The following is a 21,395-nucleotide window of genomic DNA, read 5'->3' on the forward strand; positions in this document are numbered from 1 at the left end:
TCGACGACACTGCGCCCAACAACGCATATGTGAACGTAGCCTAACTTACACCCATGTACAAGTCAGTATTTAAAAAGCAAAGAACGATTGCATAGAGAGAGGTCAGCAGACTTTATTTAATTGCATGTTGATTGATATTTCAGAGGAGCTCCAAGATACTTGAAAACTTAAGTGCCATTATTGGTAAGTACAGCCCTGTTAGACTTACACACAAGACATAGATCTTCTAGAACATAGTCAATCAATCATACCTAATTTAGGGAGCTGTCCCGTTGTCCCGTGAAGTCGGTGGTATGTCCTGACTTCAACTATATCTGTGGCACAGATACAGTTGAAAAACAGCAGGGAGCCCATCAGATCCACGCCCTACCATTCCATCTCGGTAGAGACTGAAGAACCTGAAAGGACCATCAGATCATGTGACTGGCGAGCAGAGTGCAGTTCAGCAGAAAAGCAGGATACTCAGGCAAATGGGGCACGTGTGTGGGGACCACTGTGGAAAATTCATTCTGTGATAGCATTCTACTTTGTGGGGATAACTGGGGGCATCATACTGTGTGTAGTGGAACTGTGAGGGCATCATACTGTGTGGAGGTACATTACATTGTGTGGCAGGACTGTGGGGGAATCACATTGTGTGGCGAGGTAAAGTTCTGTCATTATACCGTTTGTTGGGGTAATGTAGGGACATCATAATGTGAGGGGACTGTGGGTATCATATTATGTTAGGTGGGCACTATAGCTACATGATACGTGCGTGGGGGCAATATAGAGGCATCATACTGTGGGGGTGCATTATATTGAATGGCATGACTGTGGGGACACCTTAATGTGTGGCGGAGCAATGAGGTGTCATCATACTGTGTGTTGGGGCAATATAGGGGCATTATATTGTGAGGGCATCCTGCTATGTTTGGTGGGCACTATGAGGACATGATACTGTGTGTGGGGGCAATATAGAGACATCATACTGCGGGGGTGCATTATTTTGTATGGCATAACTGTGTGGACATCTTATTGTGTGGCGGAGCAATGAGGTATCATCATACTGTGGGTTGGGGCAATGTAGGGGCATTATATTGTGAGGGCATCATGCTATGTTTGGTGGGCACTATGAGGACATGATACTGTGCGTGGGGGCAATATAGAGGCATCATACTGAGGGGGTGCATTATATTGTATGGCATGACTGTGGGGACATCTTATTGTGTGGCGGAGCAATGAGGTATCATCATACTGTGTGTTGGGGCAATATAGGGGCATTATATTGTGAGGGCATCACGCTATGTTTGGTAGGCACTATGAAGACATGATACTGTGTGTGGGGGCAATGTGGAGGCATCATATTGTGGGGGTGCATTATATTGTATGGCAGGACTGTGGGGACATCTTATTGTGTGGCGGGACAATCTGGTGTCATCATACTGTTTGTTGGGACAATGTGGAGGCATCATATTGTGAGGCCAACATGCTATGTTTGGTGGGCACTATGAAGACATGATACTGTGCATGGGGGCAATGTGGAGGCATCATACTGTGTATCTTTCACTTTAGGGTCATTCTGTATGTTGGTCCCTTCAGGGCTTCAGGGGCATCACATCATACTGTGTATGGTGGGCAATGTGGAGGTCATGAAAGGGGTATTGTACTGTGTGGGATCTCTAGTGGGTTTCACTAGGAGTAAGGTTAATGTGTGGTCGCATATAAAGGACTGGGCGAATTTCTGGAAATAGCTTAGCGTAAAGTAAACGGGTGCTGCTGTATGTGTCCCTCTTTCCTGGTTATCATAGTTGACGGTATAATCATCCTTTAGGTCGTTTGTATGTTCGAATTGATCATCCTATTCCGGACTAAGCGGTTTCCAATTTTGGAATCACAACTGATTGCTCGTTTATAATTTCCAAACATCTAAACTGGTCAAAATGTATGATGTGTATGGCCGGCTTCAAAGAAATAGAAAGCCCTAATGACTCCACCGGCAGTATAACCAGAAATCATTAGACCTGCAAATTTAGATCTGCACAGTCATACGGCATATCAACCAGTTTTATGCAGGTGAGTTGCGCCAGGTTGCAATACTTTCAGTGCATGGTGTATATTACCCTGACTAATGCGATTTTCATTAGAAAAGTATTTTTTTTTTGCACGGTTTGTAACAATGGCTCACGCTTCCCCCACTGTAATTGCTGCAGTGAATATAAGTATCTGCATACAGATCTAGGATTTGGCTCTGTCACAATCCCTCACCTTGGGGGAGCGAAGCACTCCCTCCTCCTCCTCTACCCTAGCCTGTCTGACAGGAGCTGGGCTCTCAGGACACACCTCTCCTGCTTGCTAGCCCTTTGCTTCTACCTGTTCGGCTTCCACTGTAGGACACTCTTACTACTACATCAGGCGTATCTCCATTCAGTAAAGACATGGAGCAGTGGACTTTCCTGCATCTTAGGGGAGTCAGACACCCCCTGTCTATGGCTGCCAAGGCCTAATTGACCCTAAAAAACAAAAGTCAATCCCCTTACGGTAAGTGACATTTTTTTTATATTTGCAGAAAGTTGACGATGGGATAGGAAAGAGTTAGCTGTAGCGCACATGGAAAAAAAAGCATTCAAACAGGAACTTACAGTAAGTCAAAAAGTAAAAAGAGTATCGAAGAACAAAGAGATAACAAAAGAGAAGGTCAAACAATGGAAGGATGCCAGAAGGCATAAGTGAGAGAAGACCAGGAAAAAAGGAGAAATAAATTGGTCATTATCAGTGCTGGTGGGAGTCCTATGGCGGTGGAGGATGCCCATTTTTGAAATGCAAAAAACACTGAAAAGGAACTTAAGTAAAGACTTTAATGATTTCATTACACATAACACTGGCATTGTTAAGGTTTGTGGAAAGTCTTAGCTCCAGGCTTAAGCACCCTACAAGGATTGACCTCCTTGGATTTTTGGATTTTGGAAAAAATAAGAGCTAGAAGCTTGAGATCTTCTAGCTTGCTGTGGCTCCTTGAATTTTGGAAGAAGTTTGAGCTTGGAGATTGAGGTCTACTTCTAGTTTGGTGTGGCTCCTGTGATTTTGGAAGAAGGTTGAGCTAGAAACTTGATGTCTTCTTCTATTTTGGTGTGGCTCCTTGAATTTTGGAAAAAGTTTGAACTAGAAGCTTGGCGTCTTCTAGTTTTGGGTTATTCGTTTGATTTTGGGAGAAGCTTGAGGTCGTAGTTTGGTGTGGCTAGCATGGATAGCATGAAGTAACGTTGACAGATGCACATTGAAGACCATCTGGCTGCGCAACATGACTAATCCTCTCTTCCAATTTTCCACTTGAACAAAGTTTATCTTTCTATGAAGCTTAAAATATATTAATCTGTAATAGAAACTCACTAAACCGGCTAGAGGCATTTTGGATCTAGGTAGGACAACTGTGTCTAGTGCTGAGGTACAAGTCTTGGAGCTGATGAACAAGGTTGGAATGTCTAAGAATGCCATGGGTAATTTGGATAATAATTAATTATGAAATGTGGCTGTGGTATGTGGAAAAAATGTTGGCTAGAAACATAAGGTGTCTATACACATTACAGTAAGGTTGATGAAAATGGACGATTTCAACCATTTCTTGTCAGGTGGGATTTAACAATGATCATTTTTGCCTTTCGTTAAGACACCTTCATCTAGAATGATCTTGGTCGTGTTTGATTTCTTTGGCTGATCAGAGTGTTCATATTATAATGAAAGAAATGTTAACTAAAATATGTATAAAATGGTAGAATGATCGCTTGTAAGATGAATATGTTTGGTCTTAGTTATACGTCATTGGTAGAGCACACATGGATGAGGTCTAACTCAATTCGATTTTTTCTTTACAGAAAATTCTAACAAAAATGTTCCTTAGGCTTTCAAGAATAGTTCCTCATCTCTAACCCTAGTTGACCACAATTAAAAACATAGACTGGTTGAATTTCCAGTAGCCAAGTGTTATCAAAATGTTTAGGATTATTAGGACTGTTTTAGGGTCAGTGTCTTCTGGTTTAGAGCAAAGGTTGCTAAATTGTTATCTTAGGGTCAACAGGGAAGAAGTAGATACTTTAGGACTTTAGATAATCTATGTTGGTTATGACACTAAGATGGGAGTTTGTTGAGCATTATATGTTTCTCAGTTTAGATAGGATATGTATGAGCCATCTCGAAACCCGGCCTCTTGTCCTTCACCGTAAGGGCAGATGAACATGGACATATTATAGTGTTGAACTCATCCATAATTTGGTGATGCTCATCGACTGCAATGGGCCAGTACTTCACCTTCTCCTATGTTATCTGGAGGCACGCAGAAGTTTTGGCATGGTCTATCAGATACCACATCCTGTAGATGACCTGTCCTCATGGGCACATGGAGGGTCTACGGGTCTATGATATGAACCCATTGAGACTCCCATGTGCCCCCAAAGCCCTTGTGTCCCATAAACAAACTATAAATTTACTGTAAAGATACAAAGTGAAGAAATGCACAGTATTACCCTTTTCTCTCAAGGTCATAATGACCCAATTTGATGGGATAAAACATATCATGGGACATCAGCAACTTTCCATTATATGTAAGATGACATACGATGTTCTCATGATATATTTTTGCACAGTAATATACTTCTTCTGATTGATATGTGAGGTTTTATTCTCTTGCTTTGTCAGTCTGCAAAAGTTAATGCACTGAGGGGTCAGTTTTGAATGCAGGCGATGTTTACAATGACCTATTTTAATGGACGTGTCAATCAGCGAGTGCTCTATGTGTATAGCTTGCCATGCTTGCATGTCAGGGGTAATAAAGGTCTTTTTAACTAGCGCTATATACATAGTATATATGTAGTGAGTGATAGGAAAAGTGTATTGTGAGCTTCACTGCAAGCAGGGACTGATGTGAGTGAATTATTTTGGACACGGAATCTGAGCTTGATGTCTAATGCATAAGGAAGATGTCTTTCTATGTGTTGTACTTATAAGTCTACTTGTTCTCTATGTGTACCTTGTTATGTATCTGTATCTTCTGTAGATATTATTCTATGTCTGTGTAACGACCTGTAAAGACTTCTACTAGATGTAAAGCTAGCCATGAAGCGTAACCGTCATTTTTATTAATTTTTTTCTACATAAATCAATAGTACACGTGAAAATAAGAAACTTTATAATACATCTTATTAAACAAATCCCATTCTTTCTCCTCCTGGCTGATCTTTCATTCTCAAAATTCTCAATGCACATGTAAAATGCATCTTAAGTGAATACAGACTTTTCAATTACTGAGATAGGAGATGACAGTTGGTGCTCATAAAGTTCTATGGAGAAATGTAACTAACATTTCAGGAGAACTTGCAACTTCCTCTAGCTCCTCCCTCCTCCATAGAACTGTAAAGCACCAACTGTCATCTCCTATCTCAGTAATGGGGAAATTTGTCTTCGCTGATTTTACCAATTAATTGAGCATGAATGATCAGTCCAGGAGGAGAAAGAAGATTTCACCAATAAGATATATTACAAAAAAATGACATTAAAATGATGGTTACTCTTAAGATCGATTTCAGCCAAAATGTGTCAATCAATCAAATATCGATTAATTAATCCAGACTGAACTAGTGAATCACAGAGGGAGCTCAACAACAGAGTAGACTGGCACGAAGAGGAGAATGATTATCTGCTTTTGGACGTTCCTTCAGCAGAAGTGGACACAGAGAGGAGAGGCCCCTGTGTAAGAACAGTATCGGGGCCCTTGCAGTCCAATAGCTCATCATAATACACAAGTCCGCCTGCTTTGGAGCTTCAAATGTCCCCCGTTATCTCGTGGACCTCTGTGTGCTGCACAGGTTGCACCAATGATATGTCCGCCACTGATCTTCAGTAGGTTGCACATTTTTGGCAGAAAGTAGTCTACCATCGTCCATAACGAACGATCGTTCATGTACAATATTAAAGAAAATGGTTGGTTATAGTGGTCAAAATAATCACACACCTATCGTATTTCATATTAGGAAAATGGTATAAAATACTAACTTGTGATCCCTGAAATCTCCATTCAGTCTATGAGAATTTATGAGAATCCAGAGGCAGCTGTGCTGATTTCGAAATTTGGCACGCCTGATTTCACAGATGATATCGCAGTGACCCACATTTACTAATTGTATCCCAGTGGCGCACGCTGTCTGTTAGACCAGTTTCGCGCATCCGACTTTGTTTTCCCAACAACGGACCGCGATATCTTGACTGACCGCAGGTCTATTGACCCGAATTCAACAGCCTCATAACAGCCTGTTAAGTTCAGGGTAACAGATCTGGGCCACTTTCGAAATTGCGGCCCATACTTGGGCCATGGAAGTCGAATATGTGAGCTATGTGAATATGTCTTAGTTGGCTTACTTTCAGCCAAAATTTTGTTCCTGTAAACTATTGCGCATCAATAATACATTTCGGTCCTTGTTCATTTCACTGAAGCCTTTGCCCCTTATTTTAGACACTTTGAAAAAATTGTCTAGTGAGGTGCAAAAATTCTCTGTCATACATTTGTCGAAATTGATTTGTGCCAAAATGGCAGTGCCACCTACACCAGATTTCCAGTGCATCCTCATTAGTAACTGTGAACCAATATTTTATCTGATGTTTTATATAGTTCCAGGCAGTGAGGCAACTTGAAACTCATGGGCCCCGATGCAAATTGTCCAACACGGCCCCCCAACTATCACAGGTTGTTAATGGTAATAGTTTTTTAATATCGACCAAAGAGATATTTCGGACCCCTTTACGTTCAAAGGGCTGGGTGCGATTGCAACCCATGGACCTACTATAGTTACACCCTTGGTTCCAGGGGCTGGTGGGACTCATGGGGTACGTGTCCAGGAGCTCGGATGCCAACAAGTCATATTGTCTTGTCCAGGGTATTTAGATCCAGAACTAGGTCACCAGATTGAATCTTTGTCAAAGGCAAAGAAAACTCTAGAACAAAAATTAGGCTCTTCTGCATTGATATCGTCAATGGCGTTGGTAACAGCTCTATACAAGGTGCACCAGACAAACTCTCGCCTCAATTAGCGCTTACTAAGCGATTTCATTAAAATATCATTATTTTACTTCACATGCTACCCATCCCCCACCATCACAAAAGGGTGTTGATAATAAGTAGTAGGGGGTGTGAAAGTGGTCAATGGAAAACCAAAGTATACTCAAGGGAAGAGGGAATGAAAAAAACCCTTGAGCCGTGGAGCTTGTGGGGGAGGGCTGTGTATAGGACTCAATACTAGGCCGCCACATGTGTGTGCTAGGATAGGACTGAACTCCTACCCCTGACTTATGTCAATACGACCCTACAGATAATCTCCTCATTATGAATTGTTTTGTCTCCCAGTTCATTGGTGAACATGGCACTTATCTGATGGGGACAAGTCCGAGAACACGACGCTGGTGCAAGCTATTGCATTCTCGTCAATAAATACTACAAAAGGACATGGAAATACAGGCAGCATGGATGCCTTTTTTTATTCCACCCCGGATGCTTGAGGCTCATGGTGTTGTACTCACTTGTGTATTCTTCCATTAGCCCAGCTAATAAGAGGTGTCATATTGCATTTCCCTTTATGATTCTGTTTTCCCAGGTAATCTCGATATCTCTGGGTAGATGTAAGGAAAGATTTCACATTGGTGGATATTTAGAACTTTTCACAATGAGAAGTGGTATTGGCGGTCTAAACATTTGATTTCTGTTGGCAGATTTCCTTGATTTCAATGAGATCGGCCAACAAGTCAGCATCGATGGGGTCTGCCAGGTATTGACAACCACCATCCGGGGACAATAGCTATACACAGAACAACTGTCCTTAATTTGCAGGGAATGTACCATTTTTTTTTAAATAGTCCTGGGAGGATAGAGCTAAAAAGGGGTAGGGTTCACACAAACCCCACCTACAAACCATTATTTCAGGGCATGATTGGAATAATTCCGGACAAATTCGGACTGCCAATGTTGAATCTATGGCATCAATTGAACACCCAGGCTCTGACATAATTATAGGGTACAGATGACCCTACAAAGGTCTGTTTCTTATGGGATGATTTACAAATAACCTATTAAATCTTACTAATATTATGTCCTGTGTGTTTAATGATAACAAACTAATTGGGTCATAGCTAAAGAGGGCGGTCAACCAGGACATTTAGGTATCAAAATTAGCATTTGCCCCGATGAATGAAAGTCTGCACATGTTTTGTATAGATGAATGGTGGGTCCTCTTGTGGACCCAAGGAACACTAGTCCAGAAATGCTCTAAATTACAAAACAATGGCTAACTAATTTAAGACCCCATACACATTTGGTAGTTGTCGGCTGAATGATTGTTCGGTCAACAGCTATCTAGTCCCTCATGCACTGCCACGTATGTTCTCTGTTAGACCCACTAACAGGGAGAACAAAAGGACTCGAAGTTGCAAACCTTCAATTGCCCAACATCATTTGTCGTGGAATAGTCGGTAGGTCTCCATACAATTAGATGGTCAGTTGATCTCGTCGACATATTTAGGTTTTGAGGACTTTAGTCTAATGTGTATGAGGGCCTTAACAGAGCTTAAGAAAGGTATCCATACACAAAAGATGATTTTTGGCTAAACCCAGGGATTTTGGTGGGACCCATCAACTTTGTAATGTTAATGAGGGAATCCCAACCAAACCCCAACAGCAAATGACATGGGAGATCCAGATTGTGCCATTGGATTTCAACTGCTTGATCTTTTGTTCTTCCAAGCCTTCTCTTTCCCAAGCCTGGGTTGGTTGGTTGAGTTAGCTGTCACTGAACGAGCTCTTAGCTGGCAGCTATCTAATGTGCATGGGTGGCCTAATCTAATGAAGTGTATCAATAGTGAGTCTTGTGGAAGATGACTGCCCAAAAATCACCATTCTTTTAAAATATATATATTTTTCCTAACACTGAAAGTCATAACTGGGGCACCCAGCAATCCTAAAGGTACCGTAACATTAAGCGACACTGCAGCGATATAGACAACAATTCCGATCGCTGCAGCGTCGCTGTTTAGTCGTTGTGTGGTCGCTGGAGAGCTGTCACACAGACAGCTCTCCAGCGACCAACGATGCCGAGGTCCCCGGGTAACCAGGGTAAACATCGGGTTACTAAATGCAGGGCCGCGCTTAGTAACCCAATATTTATCCTGGTTACCATTGTAAATGTAAAAAAAAAATAAAACACTACATACTTACATTCCGGTGTCTGTCGCGTCCCTCGCCGTCAGCTTCCCGCACTGACTGTGAGGGCCGGCCGTAAAGCAGAGCACAGCGGTGACGTCACTGCTGTGCTTTACGGCCGGCGGTCACAGTCAGTGCGGGAAGCCGACGGCGAGGGACGCGACAGACACCGGAATGTAAGTATGTAGTGTTTGTTTTTATTTACATTTACAATGGTAACCAGGGTAAATATCGGGTTACTAAGCGCGGCCCTGCGCTTAGTAACCCGATGTTTACCCTGGCTACCAGTGAAGACATCGCTGGGTCGGCATCACACACGCCGATTCAGCGATGTCAGCGGGTGATCCAGCGACGAAATAAGGTTCTGGCCTTCTAGCTCCGACCAGCGATGTCACAGCAGGATCCTGATCGCTGCTACCTGTCAAACACAACGATATCGCTATCCAGGACGCTGCAACATCACGGATCGCTATCGTTATCATTGTTAAGTTGTTCAGTGTGAAGGTACCTTAAGAGTGGAGCTGTGCAAAGCCTCATCTGAATGGAGAGGGGGTCTACTATGCACACCTTTACTCCATTTATTGTCTACAGGACTGCTGGAGTAAGCCAATATATTTTTTTCCCTACAGATAGGGCAACAATTCCAATCCTTGGAAGACCCCTTTAAGTTCTGTCTATGGGGTCAAGAGTTGAAAAGTTTCAGTGGGTTTCCAAAATATGTTGCAACTCTAATTTCTGTGGTTCTTGTGACATCTACACAGATGAGTTTTCTACAACGGCTCCGAGCTGACAGTGATTAACAATATGTTAAAAATGTTTCTCTTTGTCATACGTTGGGTAGGTTGCATGTATCCTAACAAGAAAACCCTACCCCTATGCCGAAATGGTGCATGTCCTTGTAACACTGCAGTAAACCGACAAGACAAACCCCCCACTGTGCTCTTCATTAAAACACTGTCTCTGCAGGTAGGAACAAGGCTCACAATAATTATCCCCAAGAAAAAGTAGCACTTTAAATATCGGACTAAGCCTTTCTCCCTAAAATGAAAAATGCAAAAAAACTAAAACAAAATTATGGTAGTTTCCCGTTACTATGAAGTAGAATACATTTTTGGTAGTGACAATCTTGTCATTTCATCTCTGCCAAGGGCTGTCCTTCTAACTTGTCAGTGGCAAAATAAGAGAAAAACAAACCATATGTGCAACTTGTACGGCTGTGCTAGAGCACAGTATGTAAAAATGTTCACTGCCACCTAAGAGGGAACTGCGCCGGAACGGGAGGTGAGTATAGGCTTTATTATTTTATGGGGGCCAAATATTTTGATCCTTCTGGAACATTTTGATCCAGAAGGGATTGTCCCAATAGTGGACATCCCCTTTGTCCGCTAGATTGGCAGCCGAGTTCGGTAGAACCGACTCCTCAACCAATTTGTATGGAGCCTCCCGACTCTCCGATATGATATTTATTAACGCCTTTTCTTCTCAGGGAGATCAACCAACTCTGACAATGACTAACTTCCCTCTCTCCATTGAAAACACATGCAAGCTTGGTGACGCTGAGCCTACCTGTGTATGTGAGTGGGTCAGGAGAGAAAATTGCTGGCCGACTGGTCTTTAAGGTGTATTGGCACCTTAAGAAACTAATTTAAGATAAGGCATTTCTCTAAACCTGGTGGAGGAGGACTTAGGCTATATTGACATGTCCCATAGTAATCCGTTAGAATGTATCCGGCAGCAATCCGTTGGCAAAAAAGTTTTGAGACCCAACTTTTTAGTCCGTTTTTCAATACCTGATCTGTGCTGGATCCATTCTTTTAACATTGAAGTCTATAAAAAGCAGATCCGTTGATTAGCCATCCATTTTTCTTTAATTTGTAACAGTTCCATTTTTTGCTTACTGAATCCAGTAGGAAAAAAAATTATCCATTACGGGATCTGTTTTCCATAGACTTCAATGTTAAAAAACTGATCTACCAGAGATAAGTTATTTAAAAACGCACTAAAAAGTTTGGTCTTTACAACTTTTTTGCCAACGGATTACTGCTGGATTCCTTCTTATGGATCACTACTGGACATGTGAACATAGCCTGATTGACTTTTTGTTGGTCATTTTTTGCATGAGTTTTTAGTATAGGGGCAAGGTTTACTTGTTAGAATATATGCATCCAAAGCATAACCCAAAAAAACAATTTAAAGGGAATCTGTCTGTAGGATCAACCCCACAAAGCCGTTTATTGGGTGATGTGTTGCCGAAAATGATATGCTTAATTAGAGATCATCTCACCCAACGAATGAGTGTTTTCATGGCTTGATGGCAATGAGCATTCCCAGGAGCATTCCCCAATTATGGGCCCATCTAATTCAGCATTAGTGTGTCCAGACCCCCATGCACATGGTATTCATGGGTGATTCTTGTGATTCCAATAGAGGGAGGAAAGAAAGCCACTTATATCCAATGATAACAAAAGGATGAGACATGTTGAAATCCAACAGCTTGATCCTGCTTTCACCGGTCACTGATGGATAGCAAGGACACCCCCATTACATGTCACTTTTGTAGCCCCTCTACACGTGCCATTAGTTGTCCAAACGACCATTCATAGGAATGCTTGTTTCCAATCAATGACCCTTGTAAACCGGTCAATGAGCAGCCAATAAACAAGCAAAAGGCCCATTTGACAACTGATTGGATAGCTTAGGTGGGACTAAAGCCGGCCATACACATTAGATGACTTTCGACGAACGATGCTTCATCCGATCATTCAGCCAACAGCCATCTCACTCCCATACACAGGAGCACTCATTCAACTGAGCCCTCTTGTGTTCTCTATTGGAAAGCTACCAGTTGACACATCAACCAGCAGTTTATCTCAGGAAGAACAATCAGATCAGCATTCCAAAATCAGACATGTGCGATCGTCTTCCCACCCAACCTTCAGTTGGCCGGAACCCCCATACACATTGGACCATCAGCCGAACCTGTCGATATTGGGTGGGGTCAAATTGTTTGGTACCCATACAGATTGCGTTAGCATATGTAAAAAGACAAGTAGTCCAAATGGTGGCTATCTGATGTTGCACCCTCTTTTTTTTAGAAAATGCGACAATTGCATATGGCCAGTTTGGGCTCAGAAGATTGGAGTTGGCATCAAAACCATAACTTTAGTGTTATCATCAGATTGGCAGGTATCCACCCAAAGAAAGCTTTGTACATTTCCCAGGCATCGGCGTGATCTGCCTGCACCTGTAAAGTAATATAACCTTCGTCATTTTTATATCAGGTCCTAATATGCCCTAAATACCTTCCCTATGTAAACAGATCATTAGCACAATCCCGCTGTGATCATAAAGTGTAAAGCGCTTGATCTTAAGGAAACCGGGTCTGATTATATTATGACTTTCAAAAATTTCAAAGCCGACGTGAGGTTGATTCTTCTCAAAATTATTCTCCTACATGTGAGGTGACCCATGAGTCATGATCACTGCACCTTTAAATGACAGTATAATTTGTTTTTATAGTCTGTGATCTGTATCTTTGCGCTGGTCCTGTCATCTAATATGACAAAATGCTTGGATTTACTTGTAATTAGAGCAGTCGTCAGATATACCACATCAATGGAGAATATCTGACGCCACAAAGTCTTTGGGTCAACGACTATGTATAGACGTAAAAGCCTAAATCCTATTGTGACTGGAGGTAACTGATGCAAGAGGCTGAGATGTGGTTGGTGGGATCCACAAACTCTAGAGATGCCCCTATCCGAGACATAGAAAAAACCCATCAGGATTGGTGATGACTTACTGATTGGTAAGGGGTCCTCCTAACGCTAGGTCCCGCTCTGATCGGCAAAACAGAAAAATTTTATCCCGATGGGGTAGTTCTATCCCCATTACAAAAAGGAGCCACAGATCAGATTCCCCACAGTCACTCCATTCATTATTTATGTGGCTACTGGAAATAGCCAAACACAACAGTCTGGAGCCCCACTGGGAATGAGAGAAACTGTGGTCGAGCATGTCCACTGGTGCTCTGCTTAAACTGGGATAAAAGGGCACCATTATGAGCAGTATTATGTGCACCACATAGTCCTCCATAAAGTATAATGGGCTCCACACAGTGCTCCATACAGTATAATGGCCCCACATAGTCCTCCATACAGTATAATGGGCCCCATATAATGCTCCATACAGTATAATGGCCCCACATAGTGCTCCATACAGTATAATGTGCCCCATATAGTGCTCCATACAGTATAAAGGACCCCATATAGTGCTCTATACAGTATAATGGCCCCACATAGTCCTCCATACAGTATAATGGGCCCCATATAATGCTCCATACAGTATAATGGCCCCACATAGTGCTCCATACAGTATAATGTGCCCCATATAGTGCTCCATACAGTATAAAGGACCCCATATAGTTCTCCATACAGTATAATGGGCCCACATAGTGCTCCATACAGTATAATGGGCCCCACATATAGTGCTCCATACAGTATAATGGGCCCTACATAGTGCTCCATACAGTATAATGGCCCCACATAGTGCTCCATACAGTATACTGGACCCCATATCGTGCTCCATACAGTAGAATGGGCCCACATAGTGCTCCATACAGTATAATGGGCCCCATATAGTGCTCCATACAGTATAATGGGCCCCACATAGTGCTCCATACAGTATAATGGGCCCCACATAGTGCTCCATACAGTATAATGGGCCCTACATAGTGCTCCATACAGTATAATGGCCCCACATAGTGCTCCATACAGTATACTCAACCCCATATAGTGCTCCATACAGTAGAATGGGCCCACACAGTGCTCCATACAGTAGAATGGGCCCCATATAGTGCTCCATACAGTATAATGGCCTCACATATTGCTCCATACATTAGAATGGGCCCCACATAGTGCTCCATACATTATAATGGGCCCTATATAGTGCTCTATACAGTATAATGGCCCCACATAGTGCTCTATACAGTATAATGGGCCCCACATAGTGCTCCATACAGTATAATGGGCCCCATATAGTGCTCGATATAGTGTAATGGGCTCCACTTAATGCTCCATACAGTATAATGGGCCCCACTTAGTTCTCCATACAGTATAATGGGCCACACATAGTGCTCCATATAGTATAATGGGCCCGATATAGTGCTTCATACATAAAAAAAAGAATAAGCAAATACTCCTCTCCCCATTCCCCAGCTGCTCCAGACTTCTGACTCTCTGCGCTGCTCGGCACAGAGGATGCGCTGTAGTGACGTAATCGCGCCCTCTACACTGAGACGTCAGAACTCAGACGCAGAGGGGGAATGATGGGAGAGGGAGTGTAAGCTGATTGCTCCCTCTCTTATCATTGTTTTCAACTTTATTGGCATCCAGGATGCTGGCAACTGGCTCCACTGACTCAGGGGCCCCATAGCGGCTGCCTGGTCTGCCGCCATTGGCGGTACGCCACTGCAAATGACACCTCTGCAAGATGCCATATTCTTCACTAGATTGACAAAATTCACAGTGAATCAATGAATATAAATACCCCATAATCCCCAATATCAAGTTGTATCAGAAGCCAAATATTTGTGCAGGCCTATCACAGAGGTGGATGGCAATGGCTTTTTCCCCTTTGTATGTGTATAGGGGATCGTTATCTAAGGTGTAGGAGGCAATTCTTCTTCATTCCAATCTCCTATTAGCACTTTTGATGCCCACCCTCAAAACAAATCTAATTCTGCATGCCCTAAAGGTGACGACTGCTCAGGTGCTTGGAGCCATATCTACCCCTCCTGGTCATAATTACACTGCCCGAATTAGGAAAACATTATCAAAGGGTGGGAGATCAAAGGAAGAAGGGAACACCAAATCCTCTAGTAGGAGATAAGGTGAGCCTGGGTTGAGCTCATTTAACAAATCCAGGTCCGGCTGAGTCTGTTTAATGACCTTTGGTTGATCATGAAGAAAGATTGCAATGCAACAATGGATAATACAATCAATATCTACGCACACTGTTATTCTGATGTTGTTCTTGAGGAACACTGCTAAGTAAAATGGCATAAAACTACTACTGATACCATATCCTGCTGCGAAAACAAAACCACCTAATAAACTAATGATAGGGGATGGGGAGCAAGACGTTTCCTCCAAGCTAGGCCAAACAGATTTTGACCAGAACCTGTTGACATAGTCTGAAAAAAAATCAATCACTTGCCGTAAATATATAATTTTTTCCACTGGTGTAAATGCCGCTGTTCTCCTGAATCCGGTGTTGTCTTTCTTTTGTTTCTGACCCTCTCTGTTCCGGAGATATTGCCTCCTTTTCTATTTATATAAATCTGGTCTTATTAGCAAGTGGGTGTGGTCAACAATTGTTCTTCGTGGGCGTATTCTTGAAGATCACACCCAGTTGGCTAAAAAAAAAATTAGATTTATATACAGGCCATATCTCAGGAACGGAGAGGAGTTGGAACAAAAGAAAAACAGCGCCCGATTCAGGAAAAAATCAACATTTAGATCAGGTTAAAAAAAATACATATTTATGGCAAGTCACAACTCTTTTTTAAGCCTTCTCAATGCATATATGACAGTATCCATTTCTCTGGTTCTTTTCTGCCGATTTTTATTCAGCTATTGCTATTATTTTTATCTTCTCTTGCGTCACATTTCTATACCGTTTTTGTTGCTATTGTTCTCTTCTATCTTTTTTTTTTTACAGCTCTATTCATCCATTTTTTAGTTTTGTATTTTTCTAAGACAGATAATGTCCACCTCACAGAGGTTGTCATCTACTGTTGTCAGGTTCCGGAATGGCAAATCAACCTAGTTAAGGTATGATGTATATTCAAAGTATTATTGCATGGGAAAGCCTGGAAACTTATGTGACAACTGTCTTTCATATAATTTTTCATTGCCATTTTTGGAAAAATTAAAGGGAACCTGTCACATTGGACGAAATAAAGGCAGTTTGTTATAGAGCCAAAGGAGCTAAACAGACTGATATATGGTTGCGTGGGAGAAAATTCAGTATATCTTCTATTTTTTTAATTGAAATCCCTGCACTTCCTAATCTGAGGAGTCCAGTGGGCGGTCCTACTCAGTGACTAATAATAATAATATTATCTGTATGAGCACTCATACAAGAAAACCCGTCAACTATCCAGTCGGCATCCTGCTTGGCATGTGTACACTGGCACTGGTCCTACTAACATCAGTCTTAGACCCATCACCAAATGTATCTTTGGATTTCGAGCTTCCATGGCAACAAGATCACTGTCCACTGAATTTTTTAAAAAACTGAGTTCCTACTCCAATTGGTACTGTACCACTGATTCTGGAACAGTTTTCCTTTTTCTTCTGTGCTTTTCCTTTCCAAAGTTATGACCCCGGAAATAAGGATGCAAGTTTCCCTTCAATCAACTGGGCGTGTACCACAGAATTTCCCTGTGGGCGTGGCCATGTTTTGATTGGTCGGCATCGGAAGAGAAAACGCAAACTCCCACAGAGAAGTTCTGTGCTATACACCCAGATGACTGAAGGGTGTATTTGCATCATTATTACCGAGGGGAATAACTTTGGAGCTGAGGGACACAGAAAAAAAAGAAAAACTGTTCCCGAATCAGTGGAGTAGCACTAATTGGAGTATGTACTCAGGTTAAATTTAAAAAAGAAATGAAAGATCCCCTTTAAGAGATTTCAACTTTCATAATTTGTGCTCTTGGGAATCAACTCAGGTCTGTGCGTGTTAATGATCACCTGCCAAAAATATTCAGTAAAAGAAGGACACAACATATTAGCTACTGGGTATGTAACGCAACAGAGGTGCAAGATATATATATATACTGTATATCAGAACATCCATATACATATATATGGGGACTTCATGTGTGTTCTCCAATAGCAGATGTCATCAATAAGAGACTGGTCAAATGTGTTCATCTGGCACCTGACATCTTATTTAGCCAGCTTTACCCTCATACTTCTACCATTAGGTCTTGAGGAGTCATAGTCAGAGACAGATTGGTTTCTAATAAAACCCTGCCTGACGACTTTGCAGTTGACAAATAACACATGTAGGATGAAAAATAAACCATTCAGATAAGAAACAGCGCCACTCTTGTCCTTAGGCTGTTTTTAGTTTTGCAGCTCATGTTCTTGGACAATGGACCAGACTGGTTCTGTTTTTCCTCTTTTTACTAATCCCGAACACCCCTTTTAAGTGTAAGATGGGGAATAGTAAATCATTAGGAACATTCACAGAAAATAGATCAATTAAGAATTGCTAGGAGAACAGCAAATTATCTGCAGACCCCTATCTGGCCTCTAGCTGGAATGGAGTACCCTTCCAGATTCCATCTTGTCATACCTTTGAAGGATAAGGATTGCCCTCAGCCCTTTGACAGATGTTGAATATCTGTGTGTCATATCAAGAGCACATGAAGAGTGATTGGATAGGTTCTAGTCCATTCCAAACATTTCTATCCCCTTCTCATAACAGAAGTTTAAGAAAGACAACCTTAACATTTCCTATAGAAAGTTGAACCTCCGGAAAATTTATTCTGGATGTTCTCAGCTTTCGTGCCCCTCTAAAACACCTTTAGAAAAGTAAGTCTTAAAGGGGGATTGGGTTTTCTTTTAATAAATAATGCTCAGATAGATACTATATCTTTCTGATAGTGGCTTAGTTCTTTGGCATTGACCATAGTGAAGTCAACAACGATGGAAAGGAACATACTCATCCATAGACACGTTAGAGATTCAGGATCCAAGGGCAGATTCAACATTTGGACATTAAAGAGCCTGCCATGGTCAGAAAACTTCTTAGTGAAAGGGGTTCTCTAATAACACGACCCCCTGTCCATATAATTTATGAGGGCATATTGACTGTAGAGAGTTAGGAGTCGCCAGCTTGAGACCCTCGAAAGCAACAAAATTTCAGAGATTCTACTTTGGTAGACCCAATACATGACTACTTTTCTTCCAGAAATGGTGCCACACCTGCCAACAGGTTTAAGTGTGGTATTGCAACTCAGCTCCCATCACTTGCATTAGCAGGCATGTCCTATGGACAGGATTGTAGATGTTTCAGGAAGAAATCAGCCATGATACTCTAATCCTAAGCAACCTAACGTAGCTCAATAAAGGTGGAAAACTTCCCAATATCTGGAAGTTCAATTGCTGGCACCCTCACCAATCCTGAGTTCTGAAGAGCCCTCTGTGAATGGGGACATGGTCAATCGAGATCACTGCTGCTCCATTGTTTCCTAATGTGACCACCAAAGATAGCCAAGGGTTGCGTTCTACCGGTCTTCGGCACGCCATGCACTGCCATCACTTTTGCTCTGGACTACTGTACGAGACAAGAGTCCCAATGGTGCTAGGAGTGGCTGAGGTCCACAGTGAGCGACATTTTTGGCTTCATGAAGCCCCCAGGCCACAGGTTATACGCCCTGCTCTAACCCTTACAACACACCGTATGGTTAGAGTGGCCATGAATCATGATTAGCGAACATCTAGAAGTAACTCATTCCAACACGTGCCACCACTGAACCAGCTCATTCTGTCAAGAACATCAAAGTAAGCATTTTTTCCGTAAGTTCTCCTCCCCAACCCCCTTCACCGCTTCTCATGTCTTATAATAAAGATTTGGCCGTGCCTCCTATTCCTTCATGACCCTAGGCAGAATGACTGCAACAAAAAAAAGCCGTGTAACCAGAGAATTCGCTACCAGCATGTCTCTGAAAGCGAGAGGCGTGTGCTCACAGGTCTTACTGGGAGAGCTTTGGGAAGCTTGTGGTTTGGGATGAGTGACATCTTCATAGTGCTGGGTAAAGGAGCAAGGAGACAAGGTCAAGCTGTCCTCATGTTCGAGAATACCTCACCTTCTGTAGTGCGTACATCGTTTATCCTGCTGTAAAGCACTCCCTGAATGTTAAAGACTTAGGCTGCTTTCCCACATCAGGTTTTTTGTTTCAGGCACAATCTGGCAATTTTTGAAAAAAACGGATCCGTTTTTTTTCCCATAGAGTTGTATTAGTGCCGGATTGTGCCTGATGGCCAAATGTTTCATCCGTTTTTTAGCCGGATCCGTCCAAATAGTCTTTTCTGGCGGACGGACAAAACGTCCACTGCAACGTTTTTTTGTCCGGTGGAAAAAAACGCACAGTGACGGAATCGGCCAAAAACAGATGAAACGGAGGTGTGAAAGAAGAATCCGGCGTCCTGATCAGATTTTCACAGTATTTTCTATGCAAATCATTGAGATTTTCCGTTCTGGTCTCTCTCTCTCTCTCTCTCTCTCTCATACATGTGCATTAAGGAATACCGGATCCGGCTAAAAAATGGATCCAACGCATCAGTTTTTCGCAAAAAAAGTCGGATCCGTTTTTTACAACATTAGCCGGATTTAGCCTGACACAAAAAACCTGATGTGCAAAATTAGCCTAATCGTGCTTTTAGTTTGTATTCCATAAATCAATAGTACATGTGAGGATAAGAAACTTTATAATATATCTTATCACAGAAATTTGCTTTTTTCTCCTCCTGGACTGGTCTTTCTCAATTATGGGGTAAAATCGGTAAAATCTATATTCACTGAAGAAAGATTGTACCCGTATATTGACAATTCTGAGAGAGCATGATCAGTCCAGGAAGAGAAAGAAGCAGATTTATATGATAAGATTTATGACAAAGTTGTTTATTTTCATATATACTATTGATTTATAGATTGTAATAATCTTGGAATAATAATAATTTCCACAATTGGATGTTTTAAAAAAAAATGTTCCTGTGCTGAGATAATCTTATAAATGTTCCCCTGCTGTGTACTGTGTAATGGCCGTGTGACCCTGCAGGAACATGGTCTGATCATACCACAGCTCCTGGGCAGGGGAGGAAGCAAAAGGGAGGATACAGGCAGCTGCGGCTGATCTCGGACTTCCTCTTCCTGCTCAGATGCACAGGAGGCGGGGACAGTAACACCAGCGCTGATTGGGCGCCGGAGTCACATGTCACAATACCGCAGGAGAGGCCCGGGAGATGGATTGACGACACCGCGGGAACGGCACCAGCACAGGAGGTGAGTATAAGCTTTATTATTTTGTCTTTCCATTTTCACACTGATCACTGGGACTATTTTAGACTCATACTTCCTGTTATTTTCAGAAGACTTTCCAGGAGTCTCATGATCATCACAGACAGGATCACAGTGACAGGTAAGTAACACCTACCGTAGTAGGTGACACAGCATTTACCAATCACAATAGTTGCCATCACCGCTGCCCCTGCTCTCCTACTCCCTTCACAATGGCCTTTGCACACGCCCATTAGATGCTTCAATACAAAGGATAGGGTCAGACTATTGCTGCTAATGTACATGTGAATTTCCTGAACGAACGGAAAGTGTGAATCCAGAACATGCCCTAGTGGACATTGTGAAAATTCCAAAATTTATTTTTTACTACAGATCATGATGTGAAGAAAATGAATAAATTATCAGCAATTTACAATAAGGCATTTAACATAAAGACCTGATTAAAACCAAAGGTAATTTTTTGATGACACATCCCTTTTTTCTTTTGACTTTATTTTTTAAACTCTGTGATATCCCTTTAAGCCAGAAATTTCCCTTAAACACCTAAGCCCTGAAGAAAGAAAGAAAAGCATGATTAATGTCAGCTTTGATTGAATCTGTTCCCACGAAACGCCACGTGTGGCAAAGACTGCGGATTGTTCAGAACCTCGGGCCTAATATTTGATTCTGCAGCTTGTTTAGTAAGATGGGAAAGTATCGCTGGAAGTGAGACTGATTTCATTGTGACGACAGGAGAATCTGCAGCATCTCCAGTATCCGACCAATATCCTTATCTGATTGGAAAATGCTAAAACTAAATCTATTATAGAGTGAGACCAATCCTATGAGAGAATCACGCAGAATATTAATTCCAAACCCACCTCTAGAAGACTAGTGCAAAAAGCAGATATTAGATATCTCACAGATAGATAATAGAGAGAGATAATAGATAGATCGATAGATAGATAGATAGATAATAGATAGATAATAGATAGATAGATAATAGATAGATAGATACTAGATAGATAATAGATAGATAGATAATAGATAGATAATAGATAGATAGATAATAGATAGATAGATACTAGATAGATAATAGATAGATAGA

General features: G+C 41.9%; 1 protein-coding gene across 1 annotated transcript in view; it reads left to right on the top strand.

Moving 5' to 3' along the window:
• The first annotated feature begins 2,365 nt into the window (after window positions 1–2,365).
• FAT2 (FAT atypical cadherin 2) overlaps window positions 2,366–21,395 on the top strand; it is an 88,833-nt gene continuing 69,803 nt past the window's right edge. Inside the window, exon 1 of the mRNA XM_069763544.1 lies at window positions 2,366–2,520. The gene's annotated coding sequence lies outside the window, so the exon portion shown is untranslated. The remainder of the gene's footprint in view (window positions 2,521–21,395) is intronic.

Source organism: Ranitomeya imitator, chromosome 4 (genome assembly GCF_032444005.1).
Source record: "Ranitomeya imitator isolate aRanImi1 chromosome 4, aRanImi1.pri, whole genome shotgun sequence".
NCBI lineage: Eukaryota > Metazoa > Chordata > Amphibia > Anura > Dendrobatidae > Ranitomeya > Ranitomeya imitator.